The sequence below is a fragment of the Parus major genome, chromosome 12 (genome assembly GCF_001522545.3).
Source record: "Parus major isolate Abel chromosome 12, Parus_major1.1, whole genome shotgun sequence".
NCBI classification, from domain to species: Eukaryota; Metazoa; Chordata; class Aves; order Passeriformes; family Paridae; genus Parus; species Parus major.
The window spans coordinates 10,723,973-10,733,662 of record NC_031781.1 but is presented as its reverse complement, the minus strand read 5'-3'; the positions used below and the strand labels follow the sequence as shown (position 1 = coordinate 10,733,662).

General features: G+C 44.5%; 2 long non-coding RNA genes across 2 annotated transcripts; both read left to right on the top strand.

Moving 5' to 3' along the window:
• The first annotated feature begins 6 nt into the window (after window positions 1-6).
• Window positions 7-1,079, top strand: LOC117245072. Its single transcript, XR_004499246.1, has 2 exons — window positions 7-124; window positions 1,022-1,079. It is a non-coding gene; the product is annotated as an uncharacterized LOC117245072 (long non-coding RNA).
• Window positions 1,080-1,300: 221 nt separating this feature from the next.
• On the top strand, window positions 1,301-2,979 carry LOC117245071. The gene is made up of 2 exons (XR_004499245.1): window positions 1,301-2,074; window positions 2,167-2,979. It is a non-coding gene; the product is annotated as an uncharacterized LOC117245071 (long non-coding RNA).
• The last annotated feature ends 6,711 nt before the right edge of the window (window positions 2,980-9,690 follow it).

The following is a 9,690-nucleotide window of genomic DNA, read 5'->3' as shown; positions in this document are numbered from 1 at the left end:
AAAAACATTCATACTGAAAAAAACTAGCCAGAATGGAAGGGAAACAGTTCAAAAGGTGTTTTTAAATACTTTTCCATCTCAGCTGGACAACAACTCATAGCATTACTTGCAGCAACAAGTCTGGGTGAGTACAGACTGCTCTGTGTGCTCCTAGGCACAGAAGGGAGACAAGGAATATTGGTTTTGCTGGTGATGAGTTTTTGTCTTGATGGTATCAGCACTGAAACGTTTGCCACCTTTCTTCTAATGTAAGGTAGCTTCCCAAGCTTTGGGCACAGACAAATATCACCTCCCTTAAGCTTTGTGTAAATAAATGTCTTGGCAGGAGCTGACATTTCTGGATTACCTCTGTACATAAATATGACTTCATTTCCTTAAAAGCAAAAATGGGGGTAGAAGCTGGTTTGGTGATTAACTCTGCCTTTTCCCCCTTTTCATCCCCCAAAAGTCAGGTATAAAAAGAAAAATAATTCAAACAAGCCAAGACAATAGAGTGAAGGGGTGAACTTTTCCAAAGGGAAATGGAGATTCAGCACCAAAGGTGGTTCTCTTGTGGCACAAGACAGGTGCTCTCCCAGTTATCTGAACTCAGCCAGTATTACTGTCTTACACCTCAGGAGTTATCCTGCATCACCCAGCTGGGCAAGGGAGGGCAGAGCCACCCTCCACAGGCTATGGGTGTCAGTCCTCCCTTCCCTGCAGACAGGCACTTCTGCATCCAGCAGTGGTACCAGGTACTGTTCTGGAGCCAAGTGTCTCCCCACTTCCAGCACCCCTGTCCACAGACAGCATGGTCTGGTGTCTGAAAATAGGATCTGGTCCTCAAGCAAGGGTTTCTTGTAAAGCCCTGTGAAATAATAAATGACCTTCAATTATTTTTGGCCACACTTACTACAAAAGGCCAAGTTGAAACAAAATCCTAGGCATAGAAAAGCGCAGTGTTTAGCAAGAGTGAAAGTATGGAAAAGATGATCTAGTTTTTAGCAAGGGGACTGACTCCTTTCCCACTCTGATTTTACAGCTGCTGTTGATAGATGCTCCTAGGAGGGTGTCAACTTCATAGTTCACAGAAAAATTGTGAAAAAACAACTGCTGTGATTGTAGGATTTTGGTGTTGTGCTGTGCAGCCCTTCAGAAGGATACAACAGGTTGGAGAGACTGGCAGAGGAGAACTGCCTGAAGTTCAGCACAGGCAAATGCAGATCCTGCACCTGGGGAAGAAAACCCTGGGCATCAGCACAGGCTGGGGCTGACCTGCTGGGAGGCAGCTCTGGGGAGAAGGACCTGGTGGACACAGAGCTGTCCGTGAGCCAGCAGTGCCCTGGGGGTCAAAAAGGCCAATGGGATCCTGGGGTGCATCAGGAAGAGCACTGGCAGCAGGTGGAGGGAGGTGACCCTGCCCCTTTACTCAGTCCTGGGGAGGCCACAACCAGAGTGTCCAGTTCTGAGGTCCTCAGGGCAAGAGCGACATGGAGCTCCTGGAGTGAGACAAATGGAAGGTGATAAAGAAGATGAGTGGACAAGAGCAACTCTCTTATGAGGAAAGGCTGAAGGAGCAGGGTCTGTTCAGCCTGGAGAAGAGATGACAAAGGGAACCTCACAAAGTGTGTCATTGTCTGCCAGGAGGGTGTCAAGAGGATGGACCAGGCTCTGCTCCATAGAGCCATGCAACAGGACAAGGGGCAGGAACTGATGAAAGAGAAGTCCCACCTGAACATGAGCAGGAACTTCTTTACTGTGGGATTACAATGCACTGGAATAGATTGCCCAGAGGGGCTGTGGAGTTTCCCTCACTGGAGATATTCCAGAACTGTCTGGACATAATGCTGTGCTATGTGCTCTGTGATGACACTGGTTGAGCAGAGGGAGGGTTGAGCAGAGATGTGGGTCCAGATGATGCCTTGTGGTCCCTACCAAACTTGCCCATTCTGTGAAACCAAAGCCAGCTTCTGAAAGTCAAAAGTAAAATTCACAGATCTCTTGGAAATTGAGATGAATCCAAGGGGCAACCACTTGAAATTGATGGACTGGATCCACAGTGTGGCTTGGATACTACCATGTCAACTTATACCATGTGAGGGATCTACAATTTAAAATATCCATGTTTTAAAGCAGCAAACTTCAGATAGATTAGGCTGGCATTAATCACAAAAATGTTCTCTTTAGGGAATGGCTGCCACTTTGAGAATTAACAGATCACAGCTGTTGTTGGCAGGAGAATGGAGGTCAAATGCTTTCCTGGCCCACCCCTATGGAAGGACTGTGAGGTCAGAAGTGAGAAAGAAGTGTCCTTGCAAGCTCTACCAGGACTTAACAGGTTACAGAGCTACTTTTCCTCTGGATGGGATGGCTCCTTCAAAATTCATACTCGGTAGATGGAATAAAACTTGGAGAGGAAGCAAGAGACATTTAGAGAATTGAAAATCAGACTAGACACTGCCTTTGCACACTCAGCCAGCAAACTGGAACTGACTTATCTGCTAGGAAAATTCCATTGCTGTCATCAGCAATCGTTAGATATCTCAATTGCCCCAAACCACCACACAATTGCACATTCCTTCCTCCCTTTCACATCCCAAGTAGCACTAGCAGGTGCATTCCCACCCTGCTTTCCCCATGTGAGATAACAGTGATTCCCATAACAGCAATCCTTCCCTTTCCACCAAATCTCTCCAGGATTCTCAGGTGTCCATAATATACACCCTAAATGGTGATCTAAGCCTTTTCTACCCTCCTCCATTAAGAAATGAGCTGGATCCAGCCTGTGGTTTGACAGAGACAAGACCAACATGCGAGACAAACAGACAGATCTTGCCAACTGCAGAGCAGTCTGCATTGAGACGTGAGATTCATCCAAGGCACAACTTCATTGCTTTCATCTGGATTATGCAAAGAATAGTTTTGGCCTGGGGGCCAAATTGATCCATCTGGTTATAAACTGATAGCAGTAATTAAAGCTGGTAAGAACCACTGAAATTGCTGGCATCTCTCTTTGCTTGGTTCTTTGCTGCCCACCAGTCTAGTTCAATTTATCACTGTATTAAGTAGTGAAGCTTCTATTCTTAGCAACAGTTTATCCTGCCCAAAACATCATGTTTCAAACCCGTGGCAAACCTGGAAAGAGTCTAGAAATAGGCAACGAAAATGTGAGACATTCTGACACACAAAGGCATGAAGGAAAGGCCAGAACAGTTCAAGGTGAACACAAATCCCAGGGGATGTGGGAATACTATACAGACTAGACAATAGCGCAGGGAAAGCTGGCAGGGTCGTGCACCCATGGGGGAAGCAAGAACAATCAAAGTCTTTACTTATACCACAAGCATTTATCTGCAGTCAAAAATAAAATTATCTTCTTCTTCTCCAAAACCAAGAGTTAGATACACAGATAATAATTCAGAAAAAAGCAATAGATGTCAGAAAAAGTTAGTGAGATTGTAACTTTGGGTGCTTTAGATCCTATAAATATCAATCTGATTTATAAAGAAAATCCCACCTTTAGCCCGGCTGTGCTTCTGTCAACTAGAGGATTCCTTATGTCCATTTTAAATATTTGTGTTTTGTAGAAGGGATACTCATCTTCTGGTCACTGGCCTGTCTTGTTTAGGATTTCCTGTACTACATTCCTGTGCTTCAGTGGTTAATTGTAGAGGGAAGGTGGGTTCAGAAATTCAAAAACATGAAAACTGCATTAGAGCATCTGAAAATTCAGGTGTGTTCTGACCTGGGGACTAATTGAAGCACACTGTCACCAAAGTACTCAGAGAAACAAGGATGCCTACTGCCTTTTATGGGGTTTGAAATACTGTTTATGCTGGTGTTGTATAAATACACCATGGTCCTGCTCTAACAAGAGCAGAGGCCAAGGACCCTGCTGTTAGTAGGAAGGTGCACCTATTCAGTTTCCTTAATCTTGGATCAAGTACATACCAAGGTCTTCAAAACCTTCTCAGCAATTCAGAACCTGATTTCATGAGGAACCCACCATCTCCTTATAACTGGGTGTGAAAGACACTCTGAAGAGATACTTGGATTTGTAGCAAGACTCAGAAGTTCTGTGCTGGTCACCCTGCGACTCCTTGCTCTGCTTAGCATAAAGAAGAGCACACAGATGACATCTGTCCAGCTCATGTTGTACACACACTTCAGAAGTAAAGCACAGGTGCTTGAAAAGCTTGGCTTCTACTCTAACAGAGACACATCATCTGATGTGCTCCATTGGGTTTGCAATATCTTTTTGGAGAAGGGCTGAGAGGACCCAAAGCCTTACACTTTATCCATATTATACCTGTTAAGAGCTGAAATTAAGCTTCCCTGGCACCTTTCAAGGCATGTTAGCCACAAAACTCTCTATTCCACATCCTGCCAACCACTTCAGAATCTGGAAGGCCACACTTAGGTCTCTGTGTCCATGGGCACCTGGGTGGAGGGGTGTGTGCGTGTGACCAATGCCCTCTAGAGGGTATCCATGGCCCAGCAAGACACTGGTTCTGAAGCCAGTGGGACTGGGTACTGCTGCCCACTCATCACCCCCGTTCTCAGCTAAAAACCTTACTGAGAAAGGTGGAATTCCTCAGGGAAAGAGAACAAAAAATGCAAAAAGTGGATTTGGGTTTTAAGAAAAGTAAAAACCTGGGAAGGGCCATTCATTGGAGGGTATTTGGCAGGGCTGACTCCACGGTGTATGAGTTTATTGCACAAACACTGTAGTGAATACTGGAAGCAAAATAGATGAACCAGAAGCTAATCCTCACCTGAGGAGGCCTTTGCCACAAAGGGCCAGTTTAAGAGCACCAACTGCCATGAAGTCCTTTCCTGCCTACCAGCAGAGCATCCTTGAAGAAGCTGGTCCATCATTCAAAACTGTGTCTGCATTTGAGGAACATTTATCAGCTAGCCAGAGATGTGGAAACACCAAGGGACATTTAAGGGGCGTCATTTCCATTACCAGTGGACCCTTTCAGCCAGGACAGGCTCACTTGTGAAAAAGAGAGATGCTTTTGGTATTATCCTTTTGTCTCAATCCATTGAATGTACTCAATACACTTATCTCCAGGTATTTCTGAATACTAACTAAAGAGAAGGAGCAGCTACCTGATCTGGCCTTTTTGGAAGTGCCCACATAGGAACTTTTTCTCCAAATGCAACCTTGGTCTAACCTTTCTATATATGACTTTGATCTGCAGACCCTGACATGAGCACAGCTTTCATCAGGGACCTGTCATTTTGGAGGAAGGACCCAATGGAATGACTGTATTTATATCTCAAATATTTTGCAGAGCTGTTACATACAGTACAATCTATTCTTTTCCACTGCATATGTATAAATAGTCTCCTCCTCATCTAGGGGTCACTTGAGCTGTACCTCAGAGCCACTCAGGACTCAGAAGCTCAGTGTGTGCTTGTACCCATCAATTGCTCTAAGTATTCAGTTCTCTGCTGTCACACATGCTTTGGATCCACCTAAGGGCCTCCAAGGCTCTTTTAAAACCTAAAAAGCAGGTGATTGCCCAAAAATCCCACCTATAAAACCTCATATACCAAATACTGTGGAAACACTGCAAGTTGGGCTGGCCACAAAAAAACTCCAACAAAATAAACCAGCTAAGGGGACAATAGGCAGAGCACTGACTGGCTTCTGTTCCTATTTCAGCCAGTAATTTTGTGGCCAAGAGCATATTACAGGATGTGGGAAAGCAGAATTCATCTCTGGGCTTCCTAGTTTGGGGCCAGGGCTTGATTCCAGCTTTCCAGTGTCTGCACATACACTTGGCATAACACAGCCTGGGTCCTGCTGCAGCCCAGCCCTCCTGGTGCTTTTGGAATTGCTGTTGGTTGGTATCTTCCTTCACATTTTATCTGTGGCTGCCCACACAGGAGCCTTTTTATACAGTGCATGCTTTACTAGATGCTACAGGCCAGTATCCCTGTCAAGCTAGAATCTGTGGTCCTGTAAGCTGAGAGTTTAATTCACTCAAAGGACCTTTCTTTTACCAGCTAAGACAAAAGGCCTCCTGGCTGGTGAGCATCCCACTCATCCCAGCCTTTTGCTGAGACTGAGGAAAGCTGTACCAAGGAGCAGGTCTCTGATGCCAACTTAAAAATGGAGGAACCTCTCTGGGCTCCTGCAGCATTTGTCCTCCCTCTAAACCCTGCACAGTATTTATCTGCTCTCTAATGCTTTGGCAGTCTGGCTTAAAATGCCTCGAGCATTGAAGCTCCTTGAGTTTAGATAGACCAAGAAGCCAGCAATTAGGAAACTCTACCAAAAGCCAGCTCACTTATTGCTTTTGCTTCATTTTTATCATCTGACTACTCTTGTTCCAATTGTTTATCCCTCAAGGATTATTTTTTTAATGCTTTATTTTTTTCTCCTCAGAGTGGAACTTGTTTTGCCAATGACTACTGAAGCCTAGCTTTGTATTTGGGAAACTTCAAAATAATAAAAAAAATCACACATTAATGTTTTACAGATATCAGTAAAGCTTCTATATCTTAATTTTAGTAATTCTTTAAAAAAAGGGCAAGAAATGATCTTTCCAAACCTCTGGCCAAGTCTGCTGGCCAGGCTTATTTATACATGATCCCAAACTCCTGAAGTCGTAATAGTTCCAGGAAAAGAGAAAAAAGGAAAAGAAACACACTTTATGGGATCTTGCATTGGTTAAGTCCACATCTATTTCTGCTTGATATCCAAAGCCAATTTGAGCTTCCTGATCACCATAATTCCCTGGTTATTAGACTTGTTTATGTAATTTCTAAAAATAGAGAGCAACTATATTTTTTACATTAGAACATGAGTTTTTCTTAAAAGACTGGGATGTTAAGGAAAGAAGCCACTAGGGGAAAAGGCAGGAAAAAGTTAAGAACATTTCCTTCAGCCAGCTTCTAAAACACACTGTGCATTTCCTCTCTGCATGAGTTGGAGAACAGTTTTGGAAAACTGTTTTTTCTCACACAGTTTCATCTCATGGCTGGTTTCAGACACAAGTATTCACAGCTGTGTCAAGCAACTGAGAATCTGCTATTTGCAATTTTTATGCTTCTCTTGATCTATAAGAATCTGCAGTGCTTATGCATGGCTCCTTTTGTCCTGTCTGTCCCAATCCTGTTCCCAGCCTGTTGTCTTCGTGTGGAGCATCCCTTGTCTCCCAGAGGACATCTCCAAGCTGCCACTCACCCTGCCCCTACCATTCTTGCAGAAGGGTCCTGAACACTTCGTACTCAAGTGAAGTCCCCCCTCTCTCCAGCTGTCACCTACATGGACAGCATTGGCAGCTCACAGGCTACACCACTAAGATCCATTGGTACTAGAATTGCTTTATTTTTCCAAAACTCTATTTGCTGAACACAACAGACTACCTGTTTTTATGTTTGCTTCAAGTCTAAGCAAACCCATTTCACACACACTCCCTTACCAAAGTACTCTCCATTTAGGAATGTTCATGGCAGTCTCCCTTCTGAGGATTTTTAGGAATTTTGAAAACATAATTCTGTTTCTTCATTCCTGCAGCTGCCCCACCTGGTTTTCTCAAGTTGTTCAAGCCCAGCTTCATCAGCTGGTTGAAGGTTATGTGTATCCAAGGTGCAGGTGAGAAAAAAACCCAAGTTTGAGCATAGAGCCTCACTTCTGCTGCCTTTGAGCCACAAGGCACCAATGAACAGCCCCATTTTCCTCCCTGTCTCTTTTCCAGCAGGGCTCACTGAAAAATACCATCTTCTTTTTCCTTGTCTTTCTCACATCTTCAAACACCACAAATGATACCTTTGGAAATACAAGTTAATCCTATTCCAGAAATGTCCTTTTCCTGATGACTATTCACTTGGGGCTGTCAGTGATGTCCCTACAGCATATTATGTGTGGGTGAGAGGTTTGGCCATGTCACACACACAGAACACACCCTTGCCTGAGAAGGGAAGGCACTAAACAGTGTTTACAAGAGTACCTGAATTTGGCCCTGAGTGCCAAACACCCACAACCTGAATTTGAATGGACTAACCCCAAAGAAAGCTCAGTATTAAACTCAGTTGTGCTTCCCATAGTTCTCTGATCTCAGGTCTTCCAGCAGGTCAGACCAGGTGTCCCAAACAGGTGGTAACAGGTGGCTCCAAAATGAATTACCTTGCTCTTTAAATACACATCTCCCAGGAAGGAACTACACCACATTATACAACACTAGAACATAACTAATATCCCAGCAGTGGGTTCTGAGTATGTAACTGACACACAGGGAGCGTAAAAACCTGTCACAAGCACCAGACAAAATTCCCACGCTTCAGTTGTCCTGCAGATCACTTTGCTTCCAGCCTTCATTCCCTTCCTCCTATTCCCTCCATCCACTCAGGACTCTCAAAGGCTGTGTGACAGGGGCATAGAACTGGACTTGGACAAACAGCCTTTTACCACCATGAAATGTCTTTTTCTCATCTGGGTAATTTAACCTATCTTCCACCTAAAGCAATTCAAGGACGCTGCACAAGTGTACATGTACAAGATAATAAAGGTATTTTTTATGAAATCTGCAGGCACAGCATTTACCAGGTGGGGCATGAACAATCATCACATGACACCAAAGACCTTTGTTTATTTTCTAGAGAAGCACCTTTCAAGTGCCAGAAGCAGGGCAGGTAGTTATCCAAGTTTGTCAGGTCAGTTTTTAGCATGAGCTGCTCCCATTTTTCTTCTTCTCCCCTGTTCAGTGTGTCTGCCCCTCCTGGCATGCAGGAGCCTTGAGAGGAAAGTTACTGTGCCCAGAAAGGGCTTGGCACTGCACTAATGTACACTGACAGTGTGTTTTCTTCCCTGGCACCCAGCCACACACAAATCCCCTTTCTGAGTCACTCCCAGTGAGAAAACCAACACCGGCATTCTGCTCTGTTGAAACGGTAAGGCTGAGAGAACAAGCATAAAAGGAGCTGCCCATCAGAAGGGGCTGGGGATGAGCTGATGTCTGAAAGCATCAGAGGCAAGGGGAGGGAATTCCTATAAGTGCAGTGTAATGCTGATAAGGGGGGAAGAAAAAGAGTAGTGAAGGATGCTGGAAAACTACCACTTGGCAGAGCAGCTGATGCTCACTCCCATCAGTGATTTATAGCAAAGCCAGGCCTCCCAGGCTGGACTCTCACTTTCTGCTTTTCTTCTTATTTTAATTGCCGTAACTTTTCTTGCAGTTATCAGGGCCAGTTTTGTCCTGCTCTGTAAAAATATGGCAGATGCCATCTTGGCAAGTACCAGGGTTGAAACAGGGACCAGCAGAGCAATAAAAGCAGGATTCTCTGCAGCTTGAGGTGGGAAGCCAGGCCAGCAGCTGGGAGCTATAACAGACCAATATCCTCTGCAGATTGGGCACAGATGTGGACATGTAACCACAGGCCAGGGTGTTACACAAACACATCATGTGGACAGACTGTGCCTCAAATGCTTACAGCCTAAACTGGCAACAGGCAGAGGAAGAACAGGACAAGCAGAAGATTGCAGTGAGGGTGAGAAATGAATCTCTAATTTTTTTTGAGATTAACTTCCAGAGCATGGAAGTTAATCTGGATATAACGAGAGAAGAGTCAGTCACAAACCTGCACATCTAACAGATTCTTTGTGCTTGTATCTGCAGGATCCAGAAGTGGAGATGAGCTTTAGGGGACATTTTCTCAGTAACTTAGCTCCCCTCAGGCTGCTTTGCCAGAATTATT